Source organism: Neovison vison, chromosome 11 (genome assembly GCF_020171115.1).
Source record: "Neovison vison isolate M4711 chromosome 11, ASM_NN_V1, whole genome shotgun sequence".
Lineage (NCBI taxonomy): Eukaryota > Metazoa > Chordata > Mammalia > Carnivora > Mustelidae > Neogale > Neogale vison.
Genome location: NC_058101.1, coordinates 119,467,882 through 119,493,712, shown reverse-complemented (window position 1 = coordinate 119,493,712; position 25,831 = coordinate 119,467,882).

Sequence of the window (25,831 nt, the reverse complement as noted above, 5' to 3'; positions counted from 1 at the left end):
CGGCATCTAAGTCTTGGTTTCCCCTCTGGTCATGATCTCAGAGTCCTGGGATTAGCCCAATGTTGGGTTCTTTGCTCAGTGCAGAGTCTACCTGCAGAGTCTCTCTTCCTCTCCTCCTCCCACGACCTGCATGCTCTCTTTCCAAATAGATAGATAAATACAGCTTGAAATCCAGAATTGTGATGCCATCACCTTTGTTTTCTTTTTCAACATTCCTTTGGCTATTTGGAGTCCCTTCTAGTTCCATACCAATTTTAGGATTCTTTGTTTCAACTCTGTGAAAAAAGTTGATGGTATTTTGTTAGGGATTGCACTGAATGTATAGATTACTCTAGATAGCATAGGCATTTTAACCATATTTGTTCTTCCAATCCATGAGCACATTTTTCTCAATTTTTTTCTTGAGTGTTCTATAGTTTTCTGAGTACAGACACGTTGCCTCTTTGGTTAGGCTTATTCCTAAGTATCTTATGGTTTGGAGTGCAATTGTGAATGGGACTGACTCCTTAATTTCTCTTTCTTCTGTATCACTGTTAGTTTAAAGAACTGCAACTGTTTTTTGTGCACTGATTTTATATCCTGCTACTTTGCTGCATTCCTATATGAGTTCTAGCAATTTTGGGGTGGAGTCATTTGGGTTTTCTACAGAAAGTATCATGTCATCTGTGAAGAGTTAGAGTTTGACTTCTTAGCCAGTTTGAATGCCTTTTATTTCTTTTGTTGTCTGATTGCTGAGGATAGGACTTCTAGTACTATGTTGAACAACAGTGGTGAGAATGGGCATCCCTTGTGTGTTCTAGGGGAAAAACTCAGTTTTTTCCCATTGAGAATGATATTTGCTGTGGGTTTATCTTTTCTTTTCTTTCTTTTTCTTTAGATTTTATTTATGTATTTCAGAGAGAGTGAGAGAGTGAGCATACAATCAGGGGAAGGAAAAGAGGAAAGCAGACTACCCTGCTGGGCAGGCAGCCTGATGCTGGCTGGATCCCAGGACCTTGCAATCATGACCTGAGCTGAAGTCAGACACTTAACCAACTGAGCCACCCATGCACCCCCACTGAGGGCTTTTCATAGATCATTTTGATGATACCGAAGTATGTACTCTCTATCCCTACACTGTGAATAGTTTCTATCAAGAAAGGATTCTGTACTTTGTCAAATGTTTTTTTTCTGCATCTATTAAGAGGATCATATGGTTCTAGTCCTTTCTTTTATTAACGTAGTGTATCACTTTGACTGATTTGCGATTGTTGAACCACCCTTGCAATCCAGGAGTAAATCGTACTTTGTCATGGTGAATAATCCTTTTAATGTACTGGTGGATCCTACTGGCTAGTATTTTAGTAAGAATTTTTGCACCCATGTTCATCAGGGATATTGGTCTGTAATTCTCCTTTTTGGTGGAGTCTTTGTCTGGTTTTTGGGATCAAGGTAATGCTGGCCTCATACAAGGAGTGTGGAACCTTCCTTCCGTTTCTATTTTTTTGAAACAGCTTCAGAAGAATAGGTATGAATTCTTTAAGTGTTTGGTAGAATTCCCCTGGTGAAGCTCTCTGGCCCTGGACTCTTGTTTGTTGGGAGGTTTTGGATTACTGTTCAATTTCCTTCCTGGCTATTGGTCTGTTCAGGTTTTCTATTTCTTCCTGTTTCAGTTTTGGTAGTTTATATGTCTCTAAGAACACATCTGTTTCTTCTAGATTGCCTAATTTGTTGGCATATAGTTGCTCATAGTATGTTTTTATAATCGTTTGTATTTCTTTGGTGTCAGTTGTGATCTCTCCTCTTTCATTAATGATTCTACTTATTTAGGTCCTTTCTCTTTTCTTTTGGATAAGTCTGGCCAGGGGTTTATTGATCTTATTAATTCTTTCAAAGAACCAGCTCCTAGTTTCGCTGACCTGTTCTACTGTTCTTTTGGTTGCCATTTCATTGATTTCTGCTCAAATCTTTACTAATTCTCTTCTCCTCTTGAGTTTAGGTTTTATTTGCTCTTTTTTTCCCCAGCTGTCCTTTAGGTGTAAGGTTAACTTGTGTATTTGAGACTTTTCTTCTTTCTTGAGAAAGGATTGTATTGCTATGTACTTCCCTCTTAGGACCACCTTGGCTGCATCCCAATGGTTCTAAACAGTTGTTTTTATTTTCATTTGCTTCCATAAATTCTTTAAATTCTTCTTTAATTTCTTGGTTGACCCATTCATTCTTCATTCAGTAGGATGCTTTTTAACCTCCGTGTATTTGAATTCTTTCCAAATTTCCTCTTATGATTGAGTTCAAGTTTCAAAGCACTGTAGTCTGAAAATATGCAGGGAATGATCCCAGTCTTTTGATACTGCTTGAGACCCAATTTGTGACCCAGTAGGTGAACTATTCTGGAGAATATTCCATGTACACTCAAGAAGAATGTGTGTTTTTTGCTTTAGTATGGAGTGCTCTCAATATATCTGTGAAGTCCATCTAGTCCAGTGTGTAATTCAAAGCCCTTATTTCCTTATTGATCTTCTGCTTAGACGATCTGTTCACTGTACTGAGTGGGGTGTTAAAGTCTCCTACTATTATTATATTATTATCAATTGTTTAATTTTGTTATTAATTGGTTTATGTAATTGGTTGCTCCCATGTTAGGGGCATAAATATTTACAATTGTTAGCTCTTCTTGTTGGATAGACCCTTTAATGATGATATAGTGTTCCTCCTCATCTCTTATTACATTCTTTGGTTTAAGATCTAATTTGTCTGATATAAGGATTGCTACCTCAGCTTTCCTTTGGTGTCCACTGGCATGATAAATGGTTTTCCACCCCCTCACTTTTAATCTAAACATGTCTTTAGGTGGAAAATAAGTTTCTTGCAGACAGCATATCAACATAATCATCAAAACAGTATGGTACTGGCCAAAAAACCCAGACACATAGATCCAGAAAAGGACCCTCAACTCTATGGTTAACTAATCTTTTTTTTAATTTATTTTTTTATTTATTTTCAGCATAACAGTATTCATTATTTTTGCACCACACCCAGTGCTCCATGCAATCTGTGCCCTCTATAATACCCACTACCTGGTACCCCGACCTCCCACCCCCCACCCCTTCAAAACCCTCAGATTGTTTTTCAGAGTCCATAGTCTCTCATGGTTCACCTCCCCTTCCAATTTCCCCCAACTCCCTTCTCCTCTCTATCTCCCCATGTCCTCTATGCTATTTGTTATGCTCCACAAATAAGTGAAACCATATGATAACTGACTCTCTCTGCTTGACTTATTTCACTCAGCATAATGTCTTCCAGTCCCATCCATGTTGCTACAAAAGTTGGGTATTCATCCTTTCTGATGGAGGCATAATACTCCATAGTGTATATGGACCACATCTTCCTTATCCATTCGTCCGTTGAAGGGCATCTTGGTTGTTTCCACAGTTTGGCGACCGTGGCCATTGGTGCTATAAACATTGGGGTACAGATGGCCCTTCTTTCCACGACATCTGTATCTTTGGGGTAAATACCCAGGATTGCAATGGCCGGGTCATAGGGAAGTTCTATTTTTAATTTCTTGAGGAATCTCCACACTGTTCTCCAAAGAGGCTGCACCAACTAGCATTCCCACCAACAGTGGAAGAGGGTTCCCCTTTCTCCACATCCTCTCCAACACATGTTGTTTCCTGTTTGTTAATTTTGGCCATTCTAACTGGTGTAAGGTGATATCTCAATGTGGTTTTTATTTGAATCTCCCTGAGGGCTAATGATGATGAACACTTTTTCATGTGTCTGATAGCCATTTGTATGTCTTGATTGGAGAAGTGTCTGTTCATATCTTCTGCCCATTTTTTGATATGATTGTTTTGTGTGTGTTGAGTTTGAGGAGTTCTTTATAAATCCTGGATATCAACCTTTTGTCTGTACTGTCATTTGCAAATATCTTCTCCCATTCCATGGGTTGCCTCTTTGTTTTCTTGACTGTTTCCTTTGCTGTGCAGAAGCTTTTGATTTTGATGAAGTCCCAAAAGTTCATTTTCGCTTTTGTTTCCTTTGTCTTTGGAGACATATCTTGAAAGAAGTTGCTGTGGCTGATATCGAAGAGATTACTGCCTATGTTCTCCTCTAGAATTCTGATGGATTCCTGTCTCACATTGAGGTCTTTTGTCCATTTTGAGTTTATCTCTGTGTACAGTGTAAGAGAATGGTCGAGTTTCACTCTTCTACATATAGCTGTCCAGTTTTCCCAGCACCATTTATTGAAGAGACTGTCTTTTTTCCACTGTATATTTTTTCCTGTTTTGTCGAAGATTACTTGACCATAGAGTTGAGGGTCCATATCTGGGCTCTCTACTATGTTCCACTGGTCTATGTGTCTGTTTTTATGCCAGTACCATGCTGTCTTGGTGATCACAGCTTTGTAGTAAAGCTTGAAATCAGGTAATGTGATGCCCCCCGTTTTAATTTTGTTTTTCAACATTTCCTTAGCGATTCGGGGTCTCTTCTGATTCTATACAAATTTTTGGATTATTTGCTCCAGTTCTTTGAAGAATATCGGTGGAATTTTGATCGGAATAGCATTAAAAATATAGATTTCTCTAGGCAGTATAGACATTTTAAGAATGTTTATTCTTCCGATCCAAGAGCATGGTCTTCCATCTTTTTGTGTCTTCTTCAATTTCTTTCATGACTTATGGTTAACTAATCTTTGACAAAGCAGGAAAGAATGTCCAATGGAAAAAAGTCTCTTCAACCAACGGATTTGGGAAAATTGGACAGCCAGATGCAGAAGAGTGAAATTGGACCATTTTCTTATACCGAACACAAAGATAAACTCAAAATGGATGAAAGACCTAAATTTGAGACAGGAATCCACCAAAATCCTGGAGAAGACCACAGGCAGCAACCTCTATGACCTTGACTATAGCAACTTCCTGCTAGACACATCTCTAAAGGTGAGAAAAACAAAGGCAAAAATGAACTATTGGGACTTCTTCAAGATAAAAAGCTTTTGCACAGCAAAGGAAACAGTCAACAAAACCAAAAAACAACTAACAGAATGGGAGAAGATATTTGCAAATAACATATCAGATAAAAGGCTAGTATCTAAAAACTACAGAGAACTTATCAAACTCAACATCCAAAGAACAAATAATCCAATCGAGAAATGAGCAAAAACATGAACAGACATTTCTTCAAAGAAGACATTTCTCCAAATAGCCAACAGACAAATGAAAAATTGCTCAACATCACTTGGCATCAGGGAAGTACAAAGTAAAAAATCAGGGAAGTACAGTGAGATACCACCTCACACCAATCAGAATGGCTAAAATTAACCAGTCAGGAAATGACAGGTGTTGGCAAGGGTGGGGAGAAAGGGGAACTCTCCTATACTGTTGGTGGGAATGCAAGCTGGAATAGCCACTCTGGGAAACAGTTTGGTGGTTCTTCAAAAAGTTGAAAATAGAGCTACCCTACAACCCAAGAATTGCACTACTGAGTATTTCCCCCAAAGACAGAAATGCAGTGATCCAAAGGCATCTGCACCCCAATGTTTACAGCAGCATGCTGACAACAAATTATGGAAAGAGCCCAAATGTCCATCGACAGATGAGTAAAGAAGATGTGGTATACATATATACAATGGAATACTACTCGGCCATCAAAAATGGTATCTTGCCACTTACAATGACACGGATGGAACTAGAGGGTGTTACACTAAGCAAAATATGTCAGTCAGAGAAGGACAATTATCATATGATCTTGCTGATATGTGGAATTTAAGAAACAAACACAGGATCATAGGGTAAGAGAGGAAAAAATAAAACAAGACAAAATCAGAGAGGGAGACAAACCATAAGAGACTCTTAAGCATAGGAAACAAATTGAGGGTTGCTGGAGGCAAAGGAGTGGGGGATGGGGTAACTGAGTCATGGACATTAAGGAGAGCACATGATATAATGATCACTGGCTATTATATAAGACTGATGAATCACTGAACTCTCCCTCTGAAACTAATAATACACTATATGTTAATTGAATAAAAAAAATAAAATGATCTTGAAGTACCAAGGAAAACAGTGACAGTATTTGTTGCCAATGATAAAATTTAAGCCTTTAGATAAAATTAGAATCTTGGAAAACTTGTATCTGCAACTGTAAACCTGACAACCTCCCAGTACTCAAACACTTTTCTGATAAAATAAGTAGTAATAGTAACAAAAATGATTCTTTAAAATTAAACAATAAAATGTGTCAATAATTTAAAAAACAGATTAAAAAATCTTTTAAAAAGATTGCACTTAAAATAATCAGCACTTATAATATATTCTATATGATGTATTTATGTAAAATCATTGCCATGTTTAACAACAACAACAAACTCAGTGCTTATTGTCCATATACAGGTCTTGCAGGAGAAATTCCAGCTGTAGGCAAAACATGGCATTTGGTCCACCTGAGAACAATCCCAGCTCCTTGTTCTAGCCCTGGCCTCATTTCTGCCTCATTTCATTTTTCTGAGTTTTGAGTTCCAACACAATGTGGTTTAAATTTCCACAAATGGGTAGGAAATGGGAATACCTCCAGCAGGGTAGTAATGGTGTGAATCTAAAAAGGAATTAAATGCTTAATGGTACGAAGTTTCCTTTTTGGGGTAAAGAAAATGTTCTGGAACTATATAGAGGTGACGACTGAACAATACTGTAAATGTACTAAATGCCACTGAACTGTACACTTTAAAAAGGCTTATTTTATCTAAGGTAAATATTTGTCTTAATAAAAAGGCATAAAGAATGTTATGGACAAATACATTTTGGGATACTATTTCTGAATTTAACTCAAAATTCACAGTCACTTGGAAGCTTATGCCAGATATATGTAGACAGGTATGAGATCATCTAATTTAATTATTTTCTAATTTACCTTTGAAATTTAGTTCTTGAATCTTTCAAAGACACTAGCTCACCTTCATGGCAAAAAATGTAGCCAAGTGACTAGAAGACACATAATTATCCCTGCAGTGTTAATGTATTTAGCCGACAGATCCCCAGTATTCAAGAATTCTACATCCTCTGTCCATATAAACTCCTCACTCATCTTTTTCTGAAAAGCATGTGTTAGCACAAGTGCCCTGAACCCACAAGCAGCTCTCCTGGTCCATGGGTCTTGCAGTTCAAGTCCTATGTCTTAGCACTCCTGAAAAGACACACAGAAAAACCTATGGGAATTAAGTACAGACTTTGGAGGTGGAAGGGTGGAAAGAGCTCATACCCAAGAAAGGGCTACTGATGCTTGCTCAAAATGACCATGCTCCTACTTTATTAGGGAATAAACTGTGCAAAAAAAAAAAGCCTGTAGAAATTTATGCACAGAACTGACATTCTTACATCTACATAGACTCCTCAATATTGTGTGTGTATGTGTTTACTGAAGCATAGTACACATACAGTATTTTATTAGTTTCAGGTGTACAACATAGTGATTTGACAATTCTATACATTATGCTATGTTCATGATTAAGTATAGTTACCTTCTGTCACCATATGATTCTATTACAGTATTATTGGCTGTATTTCCTATGCTGTACTTTACCTGTGTCTTATTTATTTTACAATTGGAAGTTTTTACCTCTTAATCCCATTCTCTTATTTTGCCTGTCCCTCCACCTCATCTCCCCTCCAAACCACCAGTTTTTTCTCTGTATTTACAAGTCTGTTTCTGTTTTGTTTTCTTAGATTCTATCTAAATATGAAATCATATAGAATTCGTCTTTCTCTAATTTATTTCACCAAGCATAATACCATTTATGTCCGTCCATGGCAAAATTCCGTTCATTTTTATGACAGAATCATATTCCATTGTATATATATATATGTATGTACCACATCTTCTTCATCCATTCTTGTATCACTGGACCTCTGGGTTGTTTCCATATCTTGGCTACTGTAATAACGCTGTGATGAACACAGGGGTGCAAGTGTCTTTTTTATGTTTTGCGTGAATTAGCGTTTTGTTTTCTTCAGGTAAATATCCAGAAGTGGAAATGCTGGATCATGCCATATTTCTATTTTTAATTTTTTGAGAGCCTCCATACTATTTTCCATAATGTCTGCACCTATTTACATTCCCATTACTAGTGCATGAGGGTTCCTTTTTCTCCACATCCTTGCCAACACCTATTATTTGTCTTTTTGATACCAGCCATTCTGACAGGTATTAGGTGACATCTCATTGTGGTTTGGACTTGTATTTTCTTAATGATTAGGGATGCTGAGCATCTTTATAGTACCTGAAGGCCATCTGTATGTCTTCATTGGAGAAAAGGTCCATCCAGTTTCTTTGCCCATCTTTAAATTGGATTATTTGGGTTTTTTGGGTGTTCAGCTGTAGAAGTTTTCTTTTTAAATACACATTTTGGATATTAACCCTTTACTATATATATATATATATATAATATGTATTTTATATATATATATATAAAATTATATATACCATTTGTAAATGTGTCCTCCTATTCAGTAGGTTCCTTTTCATTTTGTTGAGAGTTTCTTTCTCTGTGAAAAAGCTTTTTAATTTGAGGTAGTTCCAATTGTTTATTTTTGCTTCTGTTGCCCTTGTCTGAGGAAACAGATCCAAAAGAAAAAAATATATCTATATCTAATCTACATATAGATATAGATATACATATACATATACATATCGTTAAGACTAATACCCAAGAGTTTACTGCCTTTATTTTAAGGAGTTTAATGGTTTCATATCTTACATGTAGGCCTTTAATGCATTTTGTGTTCATTTCTGTATGGTGTTAAGAAAGTGGTCCTGTTTCATTCTTTTACGTGTATTGTCCCAAATTGGACACCTACTTATTGAAAAGAACTGTCTTTTCCCCATTGCATATTTTTGCCTCCTTTGTTGTAAGTTAATTGACTACAGAAGTATAGGTTTATCTCTGGACTCTATTCTATTACACTGAGATCTGTGTCTATTTTTGTGCCAACACATAATGGGATACATCCCATTTGGATTACTATAGCTTTGTAGTATAGTTTGAAATCTGGGGGTGTTATACCTCCAGCTTAGTTTTTCTTTCTCTGGACTGGCTTGGCTCTTTGAGGTCTTTTATGGTTCCATGCAAACTTCAGAATTATTTGTTCTAGTTCCATGAAAAATGCTATTCATATTTTGACAGGGATTTCACTGAATCTGTAGATTGCTTTGAGCAGTATGGACATTTTAACAATATTAATTATTCTAATCCATGAACACAGAATATCTTTCCATTTATTTGTGTCATGTTCAATTTCTTTCATCAGTGTCTTATGGTTTTCAGGGTATAGGTTTTTCACCTCCTTTGTTAAATTCATTTCAAGCTATTTTATTCTTTTAGATTCAATTATAAATGGAATTTTCTTAATTTCTTTTTCTACTGGTTCATTATTATTGTATATGATTACAACAGATTTCTATATATTAGTTTTATATCCTGCAGTTTTACCAAATTCATTTATTATTCAAATAATTATTTGCTAGAGGCTTCAGGGCTTTTATATATAGTATTATATCATCTGCAAACAGCAACGGTTTTACTTTTTCTTGTCTGACTCCAGTACTTTGTTGAATAAAAGTGGCAAGAGTGGGCATCCTTGTCTTGTTCCTGACATTAGAGGAAAAGCTTTTGGCTTTTCTTCTTTGAGTATAATATTAGTCGTGGGTTTGTCATATATGGCCTATATTATGTTGAATTATGCTTCTTCTGTATCCAGTTCATTACTTAGCTGACCTTCTTAGACAAACAGTCAGATAAAATGGATAACTGCACTTCAGTCTCAGAATAGTCCCTTAAGGGGCACCTGCCTGGTTCAGTGGGTTAAAGCCTCTGCCTTCAGTTCAGGTCATGATCTCAGGGTCCTGGGATCAAGACCCGCATCAGGCTCTCTGCTCAGCGAAGAGCCTGCTTCCCCCCCTCTCTCTGCCTACGTGATCTCTCTCTCTCTCTCTGTCAAATAAATAAATAAAATATTTGAAAAAAAGAGAATAGTCCCTTCAGCGCTCCTCATCTCCATGCCAACTGGATATTGCTTCCTCCTACACCGCATTAACTTAAAATAAATCCACATATTCCTACACAAACACTACAATAGCCATCATAATACTTCCTGGCTTTCACTCTACCCCACTGCCTTGAACACAGATGATTTTCCTGGGAAATATTTTTTACACATCAACTTACTACATGTAGTAACTTTTTTCAGCAAGAAAATATAGCTTGTGTGAGCCAATTTAAAAGAAATTTTAGGGTAAATGGAAAATTGATCCAAAAACTCCAACGTGGATTCTTAGACTTTCTTTTTCCTAATGTTTTTATCCTTTTGAGCTTCCTAATACATTTTGATTCCATTAGCTAATATCCTTTCTTTGCATATTTGTAACATCCTAGTTTCTATTTCCTTTTATCCCATACATTCTATTCCAGCCAATCCTAGATCTAATATATATTTGGCTTCCCCATTCTTTTATCTAGAGTGCTTCTGGAAAAAGTAACACAAAAGCACAGGCTGGTATCATTATAATTCATGAGTCTATGTTAACCACCTGTCCATTGTTAGAACTGGAATTGGTATCTTGGCAAATAAGGTACATTTAAGCTGAGGTTAAGGAAAAGCAGAAACTAAGAATCTTGTGGAGGAAGCCTATTTGCAGAGAGGAGAACAGAACAGACAGGTAGGGGAGATCACATAGAAAGAGAGGTGTTGACTGAGTCAAAGGCAGAGGGGGCTGCCTGACATTTCAGTTTTACTATGTTGCCCTACATCTCCTGTTTTTTGAGGTACCTCGAGAAGATTTTTACCTGAGAAGACTTATCCTCAAAATATATGACTCCTTGGGGCACCTGGGTGGCTCAGTGGTTAAAGCCTCTGCCTTCGGCTCAGGTCATGATCCCAGGGTCCTGGGATCAAGCCCCACATGGGGCTCTCTGCTCAGCAGGGAGCCTGCTTCCTCCTCTCTCTCTCTCTGCCTGCCTCTCTGCCTACTTGTGATCTCTGCCTGTCAAATAAATAAAATCTTAAATATATATATATATATATATATATATATATATATATATATATATGACTCTTATAAAATATGGACCTAACTTTACAGATACTTTGGTTTCTATACCTGCCAGACTGACTGCACCCAAGTTTGTTCTGCTGGGCAATATGGTTTCCATTGGCCAACACTTTCTCAACTAGCCCATGTATTTGCATTATGATATAAGTTTTTAAATGTGTCTGTTAGTATTTTCTCATTAGATTGCAAGTTCCAAATTGCAGATTTCATTTCTTTTTATGCCAGTAAATGTATACTCTTGAACTCTATGACAATATTTATAGTAGATGATCTTTAGATATTTCCTGAATAAATAAATAAATAAATAAATGACTCACTCATTATTAATCTTCAGAAAGATGATAATAGCAAAAAGCTCTAGAGTCTTAGTGCTCAGAAAGGATAAGAAATGAGAGAGGAAGAAACAAATGAATAAAAATGAAAGAAATTACTTCCACCAAAATTCCAAAGAAGGAATGAGAGGATAGGCCAACAGAGGTCAAAGCATGAGACAGGAAGGAATGGTCTTCTAGCACTCTAGGTCTCTGCATTTAATATCCCCTTCTGACCTGCCATTGACATTCAAAGGGTACCAAAATAAAAGTGAGCAGAAATATCTAATTATATTTACATTTTAAAGGCAGGGGAAAATATATTTGTAGAACCAAACATTGTTTTACCAGTAACCTTACTACCTGCAATCTAAAAGACATCATTACTTTAGTTTATTTTGTTTTGTTTGCTCTGCTTATTTCTGGAATTGTGGTTTCTCTCTAGAATTAACTCTGGAGTGGAAACATGTGAATACTCCTGAGTTATTAAAATAACCACTAGTCTTCACATTCAAATGTGACAACTATATAAGGTAACTACTTTACTACACTATGAACATAATATTTGGGGCAGAAAATAAGAGGAAAGAAGCCTCTACACACTTGTAAGAAATGCCTAAAAGTGATCCAACCTTCTGCTCTTTAAAGTTTGGGCACCTAAAGAGAAACATCATGGGATCACAACTCCATTTGGTTAAATATATGGTTTTTAAAACACAAAGCTATTCATTTACAGTTTTCTGCTTAAATTTCCAACCACATTTTTAAGCACAAAACTGAGTGGTTCATGAGTTAACAAGATGCCACCAAAGAAAACATTGCTTCATGGGGTGTTGCTTCTGAGATCCTTGGAAACATCAGAATGTAGTGGTCCTCCTCTTCCCACAAAGTGACCCTTTAAATTTGAAAGTCATTGGTTTGCTAATGGTTGGTTTCAAGCTGCAGTGCTCCACAAACTGTTTTGTTCTTACTCTATGGTCTGGGAATGATATGCCTCAAGGAATGGTGACTGATATTCTTTTCATTTTCCTCCCTAATTTTCTCACTAAAATGTTTAATTAGTGAAAAGGCAACATATTTATAGATATAATAAAACAGTAGAGGAAGAACTGTTTTAAATATATGCACAACATGTTATATTTAGATATACACACACATATATTTAAAGGATACTTTAAGTCATACACATGTGATTCAGAAAACTGTACTTTAACATTTCCCCAGTGCATGATGAAAGTGAAATGATACAGGAACAACAAATTCTTTGAGATGTTCCAAGATAAAAGGAATATATTATGCAAAAATTATAAAAGATTTAACATACCAGAAGTTAAATACAGTAAAGACTTACAATAACAGACACTATCCACTCATTTCTCATAAGGACTTTAAAATAGGTATCAAAATCCCCATATTAAAAATATGGAAGCTGAGGACCAAAGAAGCTAAAATGAATTTTAATTCTAATAAAAGATGTATGAAGAGTTATTTCATCAATTTCTAAATTAACTATTTTCTCTCACAATATTATTTAAAGGTGACAATGTAGTGAAAATCAGTGACATAAGTATTTTGAATAAGAGTAATGCTCTGTAGTCAATTTTAGTTTCAAAATTCCTTAATAGGAAGTCCCAAACCAGGAGTTAATGCAGGCTGAAAAGAAAGGTCCTGGAATCAGGAGAACAAAGGAAGAGATACTCCAAAGGGGTATAGAGCTGTGAAAAATAAGTATCACAAATTATGTGTGAGAATAAATGTTTTATAGAGTCATTCAGTAAATCATGTTCTAAGTAAAAGTAATTAAATACAAAAGTTGTTTAATGTAAGAATATTTTTTATATTTTTTAAAGATTTTATTTATTTATTTGACAGAAAGAGAATGAGAGAGAGGGAGAGCACACACAGGCAGGGGGAGCAGTAGGCAGAGGGAGAAGGAGAAGCAAGCTCCCTGCTGAGCAGAGAGCCCAACACAGGGCTTAAAACCAGGACCCTGGGACTCAAGCTAAAAACAGACACAACTAAATGAGCCACCCAGGACCCTGGGATTAGGACTCAAGCTAAAAACAGACACTTAACTAAATGAGCCACCTAGGTACCCTAGAATAGTATTATTAAATTTAAATATATATATATATAATATTTATTTATTATATAAATATATTTAAATATATATATTTATTTTAGAGAGAGAGAGAGCCCATGAGCATGAGTGGGAGGGACAGAGTGAGGAGAGAGAATTTCAAGCAGACTCCATGCTCAACATGGAACCTCAGGCTGGGATCACTCTCACAATCTTGAGATCATGACCTGAGCTGAAATCAAGAGAATGCTTTATCAGCTGCACTACCTTGGAGCCCCATATTATGTTTAATGCAAGAGACCAATTAACAAGTGCTATTGGTAATAACTGGCCACTTAGATAAATGACAATTAAGTTATTAGATAAAAAAAATTCTTAGTTACACCTGAAATGCTTTATACATTTCCTATGCTAGCAAAGTTAAAAAGAGTGTGGTGCAAAAATGATGAATACTGTTATGCTGAAAATAAATAAAAAATAAATTAAAAAAAAAAAGTGAGATCTTCATTTCCATCCAAATTTGCAGCAGATATATTCCCACCTTCAAATGATAATTCCAGCAGTGTTTGTTAGATCTTTCATATTTCAACATTCACTGAGTAAAAATGAAAAATTGAACTGAGTTTTAATGGAAGCAGCTAAAGAGCTTCTATCTAACCTTCAATTGAATGTAATTAACCTATAATGTAATGGATTCTCTGAGCCACCTCTAACTCAGCACAAAAGAAAAGCCTGTTGGGTAAGTGAAAAAGCTAATCTAGTTTTTCCTGTTCCTACTGAACTTCAAGCAGAATGAGAGGACCAAGGCCAGCTTTTTCTCCACCTATCTGGAGTTAATAATTTGAGGACAAATTTGAATTACTCTTTGGAACTAATTCACAGAATTACTACCAACAGGAGAGGTAATCAATATTAGCAAGATGAAATCATCATCAGTGATGAATTCTAACCTCATCTACTTTTTAAGGTCTTTGAGTAAAGCATGGCTCTTAGAGGACTGAAATGAAAAATAGAGAGTGAAAGAGGAGATGGTCACTACCTTCAATTCTTTCATTAATTTGCTTACCATACAAAGAAATAAGTAGAAATGACGGACAAATGCTATCTGTGAATGCTTTAGATTTTGTTTTTGTTATATTCTTTTGTTTTGGTTTGCCCCTTAATGTTATGGCTTTATGTGACTATTAGCTGAATATCTGTGCATTCACAGCTTTGGGTCATAGAATCTTAATTAAGATTACTAGGGTAATATTGTTGCTTATGATTTTATATCTGTTGATGATTTAAAACAAAAACAAAAGAAAATTAACAGATTTGTCTGTTAACACCTGCTTTTAAAAAGTCTATAATATAATGCAGGCTAAAAAGCAAATATCAAAGTTCTAATCTAATAGAATTCTATAAATGTCTTCCAAATGGGCAAATATGCTCAATTAAAATAACATGCTAACAGGCTGATATCAGTATTAGAAGGACCTGTCTGTATAAAAAGACATTTTCAAAGATAAAAAATGCAAAATCTCATTTCATTAACTGATGTATCTTTGAAATCAATTTCAATGAGAGAGAACACTAACACTGAACATTTTATAACATTTAAAGGAAATATGCATAATTTGTATTTCAAAAAAGAAAAAAGACTTAATTGACATTGATGTGGATTTCTAACTTCTTATCCAATTTGAAATTTTTGTTCTTTAATTATAGTATTTGGTGTAGCTCGAACTCTCAGCCAGTCAAGCTGGTGAGTAGCTCTACCCACCAGTGTACCATTAGACAGTGGGTATTACAGCCAGCTGGGCTAGGGCCAGCCAATCACCAGCACACCCAAAACAGTAATAGCCAATCACAAGAGGAGGGTACATACAGACTATACAGAGCATATCCCTGAATTGCCTGGTTCTGGTGATCGGGGGATTGTACCTCTGGGCCCCATTGAATATCAAAAGCAGGAGATGTAGCTGAACCTACCTAATATATAGAAACAAATATAGAAGAGTCACACGAAATGAGGAGTCAGAGGAACATATGCCAAATAAAATAAGACAGAACTTCAGAAAAAGAACAAAACAAAATGGAGATAAGCAATCTACTTGACAAAGAGATTGAAATAATGGTTATAAAGACACTCACTGAACTTGAAAAAAGAGTGGATGAACACAGTGAGATCTTCAGCAAAGAGATAGAAAATATAAAAAAGAAACAAGCAGAGCTGAAAAACACTGTAACTGAAATGAAAATTACACTAGAGAAAATCAACAATAGATTAAAAGATGCAGAAGAACAGATTAATGATTTGGAAGACAGAGTAATGGAAATCAAGCTGGACAGCAAAAAAAAATAAAGAATTTCTAAAAGTGAAGGTAGGCTAAGGGACCTCTGGAACAACAAGAATACTAATATTTGCATTATAGAGTTCTCAGAATGAAAAAAGATAGAGAAAGGGGCATAAAACTTCTTTGAAGAAAGAAGTCCTGAAAACTTCCCTAACCTAAGGAGGGGAAAAGACATTCAGGTCCAGGAAGCACAGGAAGCCCCAAACAAGATGAATCCAAAGAAGCCCACATCAAGACACATACTAATTAACATGTGAAATCACAAATATAGAATCTTAAAAGCAGCAAGATAAAAGCAAATATTTATGCAGAAGGAAACACCCATAAGACTGTTGGCTTAATTTTCAGCAAAACTTTGCAAACCAGAACACAGTAGCATGATATATTCAAACTGTCAGAAGAAAAAAACAAAAAAACAAAAAAACTAATTCCAAGAATACTCTACCCAGCAAGGTTATCATTCAGAATTGAAAGAGAGATAAATAGTTTCCTACACAAACAAAAGTCAAAGGAGTTTATCACTATGAATTAGGCCTTACAAGAAATGTTAAAGGGACTTTTTTAAGTGGAAAAGAAGAGGACATACGTAGAAGTAAAAAAATTATGAATAAAGAAAACACTTCACTGGTAAAAGCAAACATAGTGAAGGTAACAGATCAGTCACTTGTGAAACTAGTATGAAGGTTAAAAGACAAAAGTAGTAAAATCAACACTACCTACAATAAATTTACGATTCACAAAATGAAGAGATGGAAAACATGACATCAAATACATAAAACATGGGGGGAAGTAAAAATACAGTGCTTTTACAATGTGCTCAAACTTAAGTGACCATGGACTTAAAATGGAGTGCTATATATATAGAATGTTATAAACGAAACTTATGGTAACCAAAGCCAAAAATCTATAACAGGGACATAAAAAGTAAAGAAAAAGGAATTCATGCATAACATTAAGGAAGTCATTAATTACAGGGAGAGAACAAGATAAGAAAACAGAAAAGAACTATGAGAACAACCAGAAAACAATAATAATAATAATAATAATTATAATTATAAAATAATAAATAAATAAAACAAAAATAATAAAATGACAATACATACCTAATAATAATTACTTTAAATGTAAAGAGACTAAATGCTATAATCAAAAAATATTCAATACAAGCAGAAATAGACAAAAAACTGGTGTAACAAAACTCATATAAGACAAAATATGTTTTAAAACAGAGACTGGAAAGAAAACAAAGAAGGACATTATCCAACAATAAAGGGATCAATCCACCAAGATCAACATAACAATTGCCTCTGCACAACATGGAAGCACCTAAGTATATAAAGTGTTAACAGACATAGTGAGAAAAATTGGCAGTAATACAATAATAGCAGACTTTAATACCCCACTTACATCAATGAATAGATCATCCAGACAGAAAATCAATAAAGAAACAGTGGCTCTGAACAACACATTAGACCAGGTATATTAACAGATACATAATACAGAATCTTCTTTAAAAACCAGTAGAATACACATTCTTTTGAAGTACACATGAACATTCTCCAGGACTGATCACACGAGGCTACAAAACAAGTCTCGATTAAAAGATTGAAATAATAACAGATAGGAGTTTGAGAAGATGATGGAATAGGAGGATGCCAAGCTCACTTCATCCCATGGAAACACCAAGGCAATATCCACATCACTGTAACTAACCCAGAAAATGAACCAAAGACTGAACAGAATAGACTCTCTATGGTTAATCATAGAGAGAAAGCCACACCAAAAGAACAATAGTAAGGGCAGGGAGATGGAGGGTAACCAAATTAACTTGTGAGACTAACCACAAAAAGGAGAATCCCCACAAGCATGGAAAATGGAGAGGAATAGACTCCACACCAGGCACCCCAGACATGAGGGACCTGCACTGGGAAGACGAGTCCCCATAACATTTGGCTTTGAAAAACCAGAGGGCATTAACTTTGAGAGTCTTTATAGTCAGTGGGACTTAACACCCAGAATTTTAAAAAATCAGTAGGCTTGACTCTAGGAAGAGCCAGTGGGCTGTAGAAAATAGTCCTTGCCCTTAAAAAGACAGCATAACCAACAACCTCTCCAAGATACAACATAGAAGCAGCAATTTAAAAAGCACCTGGGATAAGCAGGAAGGAGGTTAATTTCCTAATCTCAGAAACTGCAATGGAGGGGCAGAAATCTTTAGGACACTTCTTTAAGAATAAAAGAGCTTATGGGTGTCATTTCTTCACCCTGCCCCACTCCAGCCTAGATACTCAGACATCTGTGGGAACCAGAACAAACACTTATCACCTAGCATATTGACACCATGCACCCTACCCCCTTGTTCTCCTGCAGACCCACCCCACCCAACCCAACCCACTCTGGAAGAGTCCATATAAAGTGGTACCTGATAGTGCAAGAAGTCCAGATAGTGGCCAAAATCACTCCAAAGTGACTCTTGCCTTATGGAAAGGGGAAGATAACCATACACATCAATGTAACTGGAGCCCCAGCAGTGGGCTGGGGATGGACATCTGAGATGACTACTGACCCTGCTCACTAACAAAAACCTTACCGGGGGGCATCACAAAGATAGATCCCTATAGTTTAGAGTCACTGTAAACCCAAAAGACACTGAGGCAGACATCTGGCCCGACTTCAGGCTGTACCCAACAACAAAAGACTCTCAGGGGACAATGTAGGGAAAGGATCCTGCAGTTTGGTGTAACCACAGTTATAGCAAAGAGGCCAAGGGCAGGTATGTGGTCTGACCCAACAACAAGCTTAAGGTAGCCCCAGACTGGCCCTTTAATATCAAAGAGACCAAACACTGCCACAATAGACAAAAAGGACTACTGCAATAGACTGTACTGAAGGAAAAATTTACTCAACCACAACTGCAGGGTGCACAAAACACACACGAGAGATACCCTTGAACAACATGGCTCTAATGGACAGAAGACACTGTACTGCAGGGTACCACAGGACCTCTTCTTCATAAGGAATTACTTTCAAGATCAAGAGACAAAGTGGACTTTCCTAATACATAGAAAAAAGAGAGTTAGACAAAAGAGGAATATGTCCCAAATGAAAGAACAGGACAAAATCACAGCAAAAGAGCTAAATGAAATAGAGACAAACAACATGTCTGATAGAGAATTCAAAGTAATGGTCATAAAGATCTTTACAGGACTTGAGAAAAGAATGGATGATCTCAGCGAGAACTTCAACAAAGAGAAAATATAAAAAAGAATCGATTAGAAATGAAAAACTCAATAAATGAAATTCAAAATGTATTGGAGGGAATAAATAGTAGAATAGAAGAATCAGAAGAATGAATTAGGAGGTTGGAAGACAGAGTAATGGAAAAACCCAAGCTGAACAGGAAAAAGAATAAATAAAAGTTGAGAATAGGTTAAGAGAACTCAGCAACACCATCAAGTGTAGTAACATTTGCATTATAGGGATCCGAAGAGAAAAGAGAGAAAATTGATTTGAAGAGATAATAACTAAAAATTTCCCAAGCCTGGAGAAGAAAACAGAAATCCAGATATAGGAGGCACAGAGAACCCCCAACAAAATCAACCCAAGGAGGTTCATATCAAAACACAATTATTAAAATGGCAAAAAGTAGTGATAAAGAGAGGATTTCAAAAGCAGGAAGGGAAAAGAAAACAGTTAAATACAAGGGAAACCCCATAAGACTATCAGCTGAGCTTTCAGCAGGAAAGAAGGGTGTGAAATGATATATTCAAAGTGCTGAAAGGAAAAAACCTGCAACCAAGAATACCGTATCCAGAAAGTCTATCATTCAGAATAGAAAGATAGAGCTTCCAAGACAAAAAAAAAGTTAAAAGAAAGTATCACTACAAAGCAGCTTTATAAGAAACATTAAAGAAAATTCTTTGAGTGAAAAGGCCATAGTAAGGGGCAAGAAAACTAGGAAAGGAAAAACTTTCACAACTATATATAAACATAACAAAACTAGTAGATTAATCACTTATAAAAGCAGTACACAGGTTAAAGCACAAAAGCAGTAAAATAAATTATATTTATAAAAATCACTCAAAAATCACCTTTCTGACAAAAGGATGTAAAGAATAACTTCATATACATAAAACATGGGGGATTAAAAATTTAATGCTTCTAAAATGGGTTTAAACTTAAGCAATCATCAACTTAATAAAGGCTGCTGGATGCATAAGATGTTATATACATGTTATATACATGAACTTAATGATATCATGTATCAAAAAAAACTAACAGATCATAAAAATAAAGTGGAAGAACTCAAGCATATCACTAAAGAAAGCCATCAAACCACAAGGGAAGAGAAAAAGAGAAAAAAGGAATGGAAAAGAAATGCAAAAACAACTGTAAAATAAGTAACAAATGGCAATAAACATACCTATCATTAATTACTTTGAATATAAACAGACTAAAGGCTCCAACAAAAAACACAGAATAACTGAATGGCTAAAAAAAAGCAAGGCCCATCAATATGCTGCCTACAAGAGATTCACTTCACACCTAAAGACAGATACAGACTGAAAATGAAGAAATGGGAAAACATTTACCATGGAAATTGGAATAGCAATACTCATGCTAGACAGAATAGACTTTATTTTTTTAATTTTTATTTTTTTTAGAGAATTAGAAATAAATATTTTATTATTTAAATATATTCAAGCAGGGGCACCTGGGTGGCTCAGTGGGTTAAAGCCTCTGCCTTTGGCTCAGGTCATGATCCCAGGGTTCTGGGATCAAGCCCTGCATCGGGCTTTCTGCTCAGCGGGGAGCCTGCTTCCTCCTTTTTCTCTGCCTGTGTCTCTGCTTACTTGTGATCTCTGTCAAATTAAAAAAAAAAACAACTTTAAAAATGTATATATTCAAGCAGTGTACATTTCCTTTTGCAAAATGCTGTATGTCCTTGTTGATTAGCCAATATTAAGAATGTTATATGGAAAGATGAAATAAAAAAAATTCCTCTTTTCAAAGTACTTTTAAAATAGAATATTTTGTTGGACTCATGCCTTCACAATCAATTTTCCCAAGATATCCTTGTGAAACATATCTAAAGCTATAATTTGTTTTGAATAGAAAAATATTTTTATATGAAGACGTGCATATTATTTGTGACTAACACATTTCCCTTCAACTGATAAAGCAATGGTTTCTTTTGCTCTCAGAGAAAGTGTCAAAAAGTAATTCATAGATTTTTAAAGTTTTTTTCATAACTCTCTTCACTTTAATATTTTATGGGGATATTTTCAATATTTTTCAACCATATCCTACATTTGACTAGAATAAGTAACAATACTACTTGAGAGATCAATGTGTGTGGCTGGAATGATAGTGTTAAAAATGAGTAACATGAAACTCAAATCAATTTTTTTAGGTTTGAGGACAAAATTTGTGTTAGTTTGAGTCTGGCATATAGGTTTTGCAAAACCAATCTTTTTTTTAAAAATTTTTATTTATTTTTAATTTTTTATTTTTAATTAACATATAATGTATTATTAGCCCCAGGAGTACAGGTCTGTGACTCTCCAGGTTTACACACTTCACAGCACTCACCATAGCACATACCCTCCCCCCATGTGGTTATCATTAACCCCACCACCCTATCCCTACCTCCCTCCCCCCAGCAACCCTCTGTTTGTTTTGTGAGATTAAGAGTCTCTTACAGTTTGTCTCCCTCCTAATCCCATTTTGTTTCATTTTTTCCTTCCCTACACCCCAAACCCCCCACATTGCCTCTCAAATTCTTCATATCAGGAAGATCATATAATTGTCTTTCTCTGATTGACTTATTTCACTCAGCATAATACCCTCTAGTTCCATCCACATCGTTGCAAATAGCAAGATTTAATTTCCTTTGATGGCTGCATAGTAATCCATTATATATATACCACATCTTATTTATCCATCCATCTGTTGATGGACATCTAGGTTCTTTCCATAGTTTGGCTATTGTGGACATTGCTGCTATAAACATTTAGGTGCACATGCCTCTTCAGATCACTACATTTGTATCTTTAGGGTAAATACCCAGTACTACCATTTCAGGGTCATAGATTAGCTCTATTTTTAACTTTTTGAGGAACCTCCATGCTATTTTCCAGAGTGGTTTCCAGCTTTCATTCCCACCAACAGTGCCCTTTCTCCCCATCCTTGCCAGCATCTGTCGTTATCTGACTGGTCAATTTTAGCCACTCTGACTGGTGTGAGGTGGTATCTTATTGTGGTTTTGATTTGTATTTCCTTGAGGCTGAGTAATGTGGAACACTTTTTCATGTGTCTGTTGGCCATCTGGATGTCTTCTTTGCAGAAATGTCTGTTCATGTCTTAAGCCCATTTCTTGATTGGATTATTTGTTCTCTGGGTGTTGAGTTTGATAAGTTCTTTATAGATTTTGGATACTAGCCCTTTATCTCATATGTGATTTGCAAATATCTTCTCCCATTCTGTCAGTTGTCTTTTGGTACTGTTGACTATTTCTTTTGCTATGCAAAAGCTTCTGATCTGGATGAAGTCCCAATAGTTCATTTTTGCCCTTACTTCCCTTGTCTTTGGCGATGTTTCTAGGAAGATATTATTGTGGCTGAGGCCATGTTTTCCCCAAGGATTTTGATGGATTACTTTCTCACATTGAGGACCTTCATCCATTTTGAGTCTATTTTCACATGTGGTGTAAGGAAATGGTCCAGTTTCATTTTTCTGCATGTGGCTGTCTAATTTTCCCAATACCATTTGTTGAAGAGATTATCTTTTTTCCATTGAACATTCTTTCCTGCTTTGTGTTGACCATAGAGTTGATGATCTATTTCTGGGCTCTCTATTCTGTTCCAATGATCTATATGTCTGTTTTTGTGCTGGTACCATACTGTCTTGATGATGACAGCTTTGTAATAGAGCTTGAAGTCTGGAATTGTGATGCCTCCAACTTTGACATTCTTTTTCAACATTCCTCTGGCTATTCAAGATCTTTTTTGGTTCCATATAAATTTTAGGATTATTTGTTCTATTTATTTGAAAAAAATTGATGGTATTTTGATAGTGATTGCATTAAACATGTAGATTGCTTTAGGTAGCATAAACATTTTCACAATATTTGTTCTTCCAACCCATGAGCATAGAACATTTTTCCATTTCTCTGTATCTTCCTCTATTTCTCTTATGAGTACTTCATAGTTTTCTGAGTACAAATTCTTTGCCTCTTTGGTTAGGTTTATTCCTAGGTATCTTACAGTTTTGGGTGTAATTATAAATAGGATTAACTCCTTAATTTCTCTTTCTTCTGTCTTATTGTTGGTGTAAAGAAATGCAACTGATTTCTGTGCATTGATTTTATATCCTGACACTTGACTGAATTCCTGTACAAGTTCTAGCAGATTCGGAGTGGAGTCTTTTGGGTTTTCCACATAGTATCATATCGTCTGCAAAGAGTGATAGTTTGACTTCTTCTTTGCTGATTTGAATGCCTTTAATATCTTTTTGTTGTCTGACTGCTGAGGCTCGAACTACTGGTACTATGTTGAATAGCGGTGGTGATAATGGACATCCCTGCTGTGTTCCTGACCTTAGCAGAAAAGCTCTCAGTTTTTCCCCATTGAGAATGATATTCGCTGTGGGATTTTCATAGATGGCTTTGATGATATTAAGGTATGTACCCTCTATTCCTACACTTTAAAGAGTTTTGATCAGGAAAGGATGCTGTACTTTGTCAAATGCTTTTTCAGCATCTATTGAGAGTATCATATGGTTCTTGTTCTATCTTTTATTAATGTATTGTATCACATTGATTGATTTACAGATGTTGAACCAAACTTGCAGCCCTGTAATAAATCCCACTTGGTCGGGGTGACTAATCCTTTTGATGTACTGTTGGATCCTACTGGTTAGTATTTTGGTGAGAATGTTCGCATCTGTGTTCATCAAGGATATTGGTCTGCAATTCTCTTTTTTAATGGGGTCTTTGGTTTGGGGATCAAGGTAATGCTGGCCTCATAAAATGAGTTTGGAAGTTTTTCTTCAATTTCTATTTTTTGGAACAGTTTCAGGAGAATAGGAATTAAACCTTCTTTAAATGTTTGGTAGGATTCCCCTGGGAAGATTCTGGCCCTGGGCTCTTGTTTGTTGGGAGATTTTTGATGACTGCTTCAAACTCCTTACTGGTTATGGGTCTGTTCAGGTTTTCTATTTCTTCCTAGTTCAGTTTTGGTAGTTTATACATCTCTAGGTATGCAACCATTTCTTCCAGATTGTTGAATTTGCTGGCATACAGTTGCTCATAATATTTCTTATAATTGTTTGTATTTCTTTGGTGTTAGGTGTGGTCTCTCCTCTTTCATTCATGATTTTATTTATTGGGTCCTTTCTCTTTTCTTTTGAATAAATCTGGCCAGGGGGTTACCAATCTTATTAATTCGTTCAAAGATCCAGCCCCTAGTTTGTTGATTTGTTCTACTGTTCTTTTGGTTTCTATTTCATTAATTTCTGCTCTGATCTTTATTATTTCTCTTCTCCTGCTGGGTTTAGGCTTTCTTTGCTGTTCATTCTCCAACTCCATTAGGTGAAGGGTTAGGTTGTGTATTTGAGACCTTTCTTGTTTCTTGAGAAAGACTTGTATAGCTATATATTTTCCCCTCAGGACTGCCTTTGCAGTGTCCCACAGACTTCGAATAGTTGTGTTTTCATTATCATTTGTTTCCATGAATTTTTTCAATTCCTCTTTAATTTCCTGGTTGACCCATTCATTCTTTAGTAGGATGCTCTTTAGCCTCCATGTATTTAGGTTTTTTCCAAATTTCCTCTTGTGATTGCATTTGAATTTTAAAACACTGTGGTCCAAAAATATACAGGGAATGATCCCAATCTTTTGGTACCAGTTGAGACCTGATTTGTGATCCAGGATGGGATCTATTCTGGAGAATGTTCCATGTGCACTCAAGACGAGTGTGCATTCTGTTGCTTTGGGATATAATGTTCTGAATGTATCTGTGATGTCCATCTGGTCCAGTGTGTTATTTAAGGCCTTTATTTCCTTGTTGATCTTTTGCTTGGATGATGTCCATTTCAGTGAAGGGAGTGTTAAAGTCCCCTACTATTATTGTATTATTGTCGTTGTGTCTTTTTGGTTTTGTTATTAATTGGTTTATATAGTTGGCTGTTCCCATGTTAGGGGCATAGATATTTAAGATTGCTAGATCTTCTTGTTGGACAGATCCTTTGAGTATGATATAGTGTCTTTCTTCATCTCTTATTATAGTCTTTGGCTTAAAATCTAATTGATCTAAGGATTGCCACCCCAGCTTTCTTCTGATGTCCGTTAGCATGGTACATGGTTTTCTACCCCCTCACTTTATATCTGGAGGTGTCTTTGGGTCTAAAATGAGTTTCTTATAGGCAGAATATTGATGGGTTTTGTTTTTTTACTCATTCTGATACCATGTGTCTTTTGATTGGGGGCATTTAGCCCATTGAGATTCAGGGTAACTACTGAGAAATATAAATTTAGTACCATTGTATTACATGTAAGGTGACTGTTACTGTATATTGTCTCTGTTCCTTTCTAATCTACTACTTTTAAGTTCTCTCTTTGCTTAGAGGACCCCTTTCAATATTTCCTGTAGAGATGGGCTGGTGTTTACAAATTCTTTTAGTTTTTATTTGTCCTGGAAGCTTTTTGTCTCTCCTATTTTCAATGATAGCCTAGCTGGATATGGTATTCTTGGCTGCATGATTTTATCATTTAGTGCTCTAAATGTATCACGCCAGTTCTTTCTGGCCTGCCAGTTCTCTGTGGATAAGTCTGCTGTCATTACCCCGGGATGCTTTCAGGATTTTCTCTTTGTTACTTAGACTTGTAAGTTTTACCATTAGATGTGGACCTATTCTTACTGATTTTGAGGGGGGTTCTCTGTGCCTCCTGGATTTTGATGTTTGATCCCTTTGCCATATTAGGGAAATTCTCTACAATAATTTGCTCCAATATACCTTCT